This window comes from Mytilus galloprovincialis, chromosome 4, assembly GCF_965363235.1.
Source record: "Mytilus galloprovincialis chromosome 4, xbMytGall1.hap1.1, whole genome shotgun sequence".
In the NCBI taxonomy this organism is placed as follows: domain Eukaryota; kingdom Metazoa; phylum Mollusca; class Bivalvia; order Mytilida; family Mytilidae; genus Mytilus; species Mytilus galloprovincialis.
The window spans coordinates 5,821,699-5,828,432 of NC_134841.1; the positions used below are offsets into that span (position 1 = coordinate 5,821,699).

The 6,734-nt window shown below is 31.3% G+C and overlaps 1 long non-coding RNA gene across 1 annotated transcript in view; it reads left to right on the top strand.

The window, feature by feature from the left end:
* Positions 1-6,734, top strand: part of LOC143071209 (uncharacterized) — a 195,278-nt gene that overhangs the window by 18,319 nt on the left and 170,225 nt on the right. The window lies entirely within an intron of this gene.

Genomic DNA, 6,734 nt, shown 5'->3' on the forward strand with positions numbered 1-6,734 from the left:
TCTTGAAGATTTCTTATAGTATTTGATTTGCAGTGTTGATTTTTAATTCTGCTTGGATGTTTATTTGACATAACTTTATATTTTTCACCAATGACTTCCTCACAAATAGCATACTTTCGTACATTGTCTACAACTGCATTTAATCTACTAGAATTGTTTATCAAGTTGGATACATCTTTGGTCAATTCTTCTAACGTGCTTCCATCTTCCAGAAATTGTGTTTCTACTGTTTGTACATGTTGCTCAAGCTCTTAATATACAAATTATGTTTACACATATATATGTTACGAATGCATTGGCAATTGCCTCAACTCAAACGATATTACATGTACTTTAAATATTAAAAAAACCTAAATTAAGGATGTACACCTCTGAGGAGGCAAACATTTCTAGAATTAAACTTTTTTTCTTAACCTGATTTTTGGGTTTATATGACTGTATCAAAATAATTGGTGAAGAAAAAATCATATGGTGATGCACTTCTTGTTTTACTACGGCCCTTTGAAAATGCCCGTTTTTGATGATTTTCCCACTTTGCATCGATTTTTACCTATTTTGGGGCTATTTTCGTGAAAAAAATCACAGTTCCAGAATTAAACTTTTTTTCATACTTTCTATACAGATGAAGTGGACCAATCTGAATAAATTTTACTTAAAAAAGCTACAGGTAGGTGTTAATATAAGAAAGTTTTATCATATTTTGACGCTTTTTGGTGTAAAATTTACTATGCTTTTTTTTTCTATTTTTATGATTTATCTCTGTTTTAAAAACAAAATGCATATTATTTGAACTTGTTTGTTATAAATGATTGAAAAATACATATCTAAGAAATTTGAAAAGACCAAAATGATATGGGATGTACATGATTCTTGTAAAATCATTTTTTTATATCCCTCATCCATTTTCTCAAAATTTTGGCTTAAAATATTGACTTGATTGGTCGTAAAATTTGAAAACTGGATTACTCAAAAACCGTTCATTGTAAAAACACATTTTTTTCACAGAGTTATGTTTGAAAATTTATTGATATTTTCCACTTGTATCACATGTTTTGGAAATAATTCAATAACGAGATTTCAACGAGACTGAACGAGACTGAAAAGTCAGAAAAATACACCCTTAATACATTAAAGACACAAATAATAATTTATAACACTAAAAATAACACATATTCATCATCTAAATCATTGAGTCCAATTGAATATACTGTCATTGGAAGAAAATTGTGATAAAAAGTGTGATGCCGTTACAGCATTCTTTGATTTAGAAATATACTTACTTTGAATTTTATTCGATGCAGCAGCTACGTTTAAAGACCAACTCTCGCTAAAATATATGTTAAAACTTTGCAAAAAAAATGTATAATATCTTACTGTATTATATCTTAAACATGGCGGGTGTCACATGTGGAGCAGGATCTGCCTACCCTTCCGAAGCACCTGAGCCTAGTTTTTGGAGGGGTTGGTATTGCTTATTCTTTAGTTTTCTATGTTGTGTCATGTGTACTATTGTTTGTCTGTTTGTCTTTTTCATTATTAGTTATGGCGTTGTCAGTTTATTTTCGATTTACGAGTTTGACTGTCCCTCTGGTATCTTTCGTTCCTGTTTTTAAAACAAATTTGAAGATTAACTTGCAGTTTAAACTGGTGCGCTTAGATTGCACTTAGAAAAAATCAGAAGAAAAAAAGACACTTTGCTTTTACGGTAAAAAAAAAAACATACCCGAACGATTTCCTGAAAAATCAAAGGTTTAGTCCTTATTAATATACACGAGATATTTAATTAAACTGAAACACTAATAATATTGCTGAACTTAGTTCTAAAAAGGCATTTTATTACCAATCCTTGCTGTGTCTTCCTATTCATATTTAAAGATAAAGGTTCGTGTGTGTGAAGAAAAGAAGATATTCACCGATTGGATGTCATACGATGCGATATTTCTGTGTGAATTTTATGCAATCCACGAATAGTCTGCTCCATAGCAATAACCTTAAAAAAGAAAAACGTTAAACAGAAAGTCAGGATATAAAAAACTCATTATAATTTTGGCCACACTTTTTTTACCCTTTCAGGTGCAATTAAAATCATCAATACTAATTCTAGGGGTATTGAATTTCATTTTGCAACCATGTTTGGGCAATTAAGATGTTTAAATGTATGTGGCCTGTTTTGGTCATTTTTACTTCCTTAGTTTATATTTTAGCATAGATAGTTGCATTATTGGCGATGTTATCTTAAACTGCATAAATATTTCATGAATAATCTACAATATTGAGATAACAATTGTTTTCAACGGGTACTCACGATATGTTGCATTTTAATCATTGTATCATTGATATAATAAAACAGAAAAATATAAGCATACCTCATCCAGGAGCCTGTTTTCCATTTCCATTTTCTCCTATTAAAAAGTATTGTCAAATATTCTTTAAAATTGAATTATTTGTAGTACATGTGGAGCATAATTTGTTTACCCTTCCAGAGCACCTATCAGTTTTGCGTACCATGTACAATTTTGTTTGATCATATACAATAGGAAAATATGTTATGATGATCAATGAGACCACTCTCTATCAGATACCAAAATGACGTAGTACTTGTATCATTAAGACCTATTTCGGTACGCCTCTCTTGTGTGTTGTTTGTTTATTATTTCCTTTATTTATTTTTTAGCTTCCTTTGCTATTGTCATATACCTTTGGGATTTCCCAATCATGTTTCCATGTTTCATAATTTTTACCTGAGTTTGCAATTAAAATTGGGTATTACATCAAATGCATTATATTGTTTAAATTTGTTAAAACAATTTCTAGGAAGTTTTATTTTGCTATGTTTCACCTTTAAATGTCTCTGACGTATCCATGTACGACATATGAGTATCGGTTAATATGTGTCGACTTCATATGTCATTTTGTTTTGTAGCAATTATTAACACGAACGAGGTATTAAAAAATACTTCAGGTGAATACTTTAGAATGATGAGTATTTTATAACTTAAAACCAGAGTATAATTTTATTGACTGTATGTCAAACAGTGCAATCATTTAAAAGTTCCCCGTCACTAAGTAAATACCGAAATGAAAGGTAATGTTTATAAATAGCATAAACTAGTTTTTATTTTTATTTGACCTCGTGAAGAATTAGTTTTTCAATTGTTTGTTCTCTAGGCCAACACGACATACAAAACTTCGGTACAAATTTTAATGTAAAACACCTTTGTGATCCATAGTAGCTTGCCCACTAGAAAGTGAAGTGAAAACCTATATAAATGACCTGAAATCAGTATATTTGTTTTGTCTATGTTATGATAAGTATTCACACGGACTGACTCATGGTAAAGGTAAGTAGTACAATTTGCATATATATCTAATGTCATAAAAATTCATGATATCTAATAACATTAGTGGATTTAGCTAACACAGTCCTTATATTTAAATAAAGTAACATTCATGTTTAGGGGAACATTGTTTTAACAATAATTAAGCTATAATTGAAAAATGTTTGCTAACCCCTCTCTGTGATTGACATGATTAATGTTGGATAAATCTGGTTAATTTTCTCAACAATATATCATTATGGGGAGATAATATATAATTCACTTTTCAATTATAGTCTTTTTCAAAACAAGTTAAAAATGTTTTATGTAGGATCAAATTATAATTGTTCACTGAAGCATTTGGCACAAGTTGAAACTTTCTGGATTAAAGTGATGGCTATGGTATTCTGTTTTTTTTTTGTTTGTTTGAGTGTGTGTGGATTTGTTTTTTGTTAGGGGTGTAACACTTCTTTCGTGTATTTGTCTTTAGGGGTGGAATAGTGCAGATGAATAAAAACTGCTTCATTTGAGTTCTGAAATACTTTTATACACCATATTAAAGCAGCACATGATTTTACAAGTAGCAGGACCAATGCTGTTGGAAAATTATATGATGCGATGCATACATCAATTTGAAACATTGTATTATTGACAGCAGAATGAAACATGTGTTATCCACCTCCTGTACAATGTACCTCATATTTAAAGTAGACAAAAAACTTTTTTTTAATTATTACCAAAATACGGCTATAAAAAGAACAATTTTGTGATATTTGGTATACAAGAGCTTGTAGCTCCTTCTCAGCTTTTGTAAAACGTCAACAGTGTTTGAGCAGAAAGTTGATAAACTAGGGTTATGTCAATATAACGTCTCGTTCATTTTCTAAATAGGTTTATCGTAAGGTACCAAGACATTGTTGATAAATATTTTGCATCAACTTCATAAATAATACACGGTGTTCTTGGTGTGTAAAGTCAAGGTACTGGTGTTGTTTATCGTAGTCGTAATAACGTGTCTTTGATTGTCTTTATGAATACTACTTTTACTGATTGGTCCGTATGGGGTGGCTCTGAACTTGTACATCCCGTCGTTGTTGTATTGTTCTATCGTCACAATTTTTGTATTCTCGTTCATTGTTGCTAGTGTGCTTTGTTTGTATGCCTTTTTGTGTTTCTTTGATACATATGACGTGCCTCTGTACTAATACACCCTGTCATTGTGTTATTGTGCTTTTGCAAATTTTTGTTTTATTGCCTTTCATTTTTGCTGATATGCTCTGTCTGTATGTCTTTTTGTGCTTGTTCCATATTTATTTGTTTTTACAGTGATTAAAATTACACAATGTTGACTGCTGTACCCCTGTTTTTGACATTGAAACCTTTTATATTTGTTTGTTTTGTTCACACATCGTTGTTAATATAATGGCATTTGATGCAACTGTCATGCGACTTCTTTTTTTTATGGCGGAGAAGTGATCTTCTATACGTCAATAATACATTAAGTAAACTCATCATAGATATCAGGAGTGAAATTTCATACATACGCCAGACGTGCGTTTCGTCTACAAGACTCATCAGTGACGCTCAAATCAAAAAATGTTGAATAGGCCAAATAAAGTACGAAGTTGAAGAGCATTGAAGACCATCAACGCATATAACAAATAAAACATATAATCAGTTGCAAGATGATTCTATGACATCTGTAAACAAACTTAAGGTTGTAAGAAGTGATTGTTAGATGTTGCTGTATGTTAGAGTGCTGGCCATTTATTATAAGCTTTATTTTATTTAATTCAGTAAGTAATAAAGTATGACAAAAATACCGAACTCTATTGCCAATTCATAAAAGTGAAGTCTTAATTCAACAAACGGTATGAGTAAAAGCAACTGTCATTTTAGTGACTGTGTTCATTCATTTTCCGAAGAAAATGATAAATTAAAACTGGTTTCTATTCTTGTCTTCCATTATTTCTAATGTACTTTGTCTATACGCCTTTTTGTTTTTCTTTGTTGACATACTTCTTTGTTTTATAGTAATTAAGAATATAGGATGCCCCTGTTTTGACATTTTTAACTATTATGGCTGCTTGTTTTGTTCACACAATGTTGTCAATATAATGGAATTTTATATGACAACATGCAAGTGAGAGATAGAAAAAATCCTATCCAGTATTTTCTACATAAGAAAATACCTGTTTCAAGTCAGGTATATCACCGTGTAGAACGCCACATGCGGGGTGTCGGCTTTGTTCGACACGGGGCTGCAAATTCGAAGCGAAGACAATCTATTAAAGTAAGTCCAAGTATCAAAATTTTCTTTTTCAGAATTCTTAGTACCATATAATGAATTGCACGGAAGGAACTGAAACACAATCTATTTCCTGCAAGCAGAAGCAGTCGATTTCTGTGCTCTGTTTTCTCAAACACCTCTCCCTAGTTTCCCGTGTTGCAGATTTTGAGGCTTCATGTGCAAATTTCTGGATAAAAAAATACTTTTGACAACTTCCCCTTTTATCATTTAGATAGAATTGAATTTATATCATGGAATTAATCCAAATACCAGCTAATATAATTTTTCATCTAAATATAAATGTCGCTCGCGGTTTCAGATTTTGCATCTCAAGGGGTAGAGACTTTAAAAAAAAAATAGAAAAGATTTTCATATAAACTGGTCTTTATCTGATACTTTTTAACTCAAACACATTATGAAATAACCGTTTCACAAATGATATCGGATATGTTCCTTACGTGGTAACTACAATCCCCTTCCCTTTCATGAATGTGACCTACCGAATTAGACTATTTACCGGATTTGTTATCACATAAGCAACACGACGGGTGCCATATGTGGAGCAGGATCTGCTTACTCTTCCGGAGCACCTGAGATCACCCCTAGTTTTTTATGGGGTTCTTGTTGTTTATTCTTTAGATTTCTATGTTGTGTCATGTGTGCTGTTTTTTGTTTGTCTTATTCTTTTTTACCCATGGCGTTGTCAGTTTGTTTTAGATTTATGAGTTTGACTGTCCCTTTGGTATCTTTCGTCCCTCTTCTTTAACAAATATGTACTAAATAAGCTTCATGTAAATTATCAAATAAAGAAATCGGAAATTTATAGTTTTAAACAAGGGAAATAATAATGACATAATAATCCTAACTGCCCAACTTGAATAAACTGCAGTCACATTTCTAAAGGTGCTTATCCAATTCTTGCAATTTAGATATTATATACATAAATATTAAGTAACCGGTTGCAACGTGTACATGGAAGAAAACTACCCTTATATTTAATCAGTTGGGGCTTCTTTTTTTATCCAACTCTGAACACCATATTTTCAAAGATTATTAGATACTGTTCAAAGTGGAATAACCCTATATATTTATTGATTGTCTCCCATGATAACTTTCTCTTCCATGTG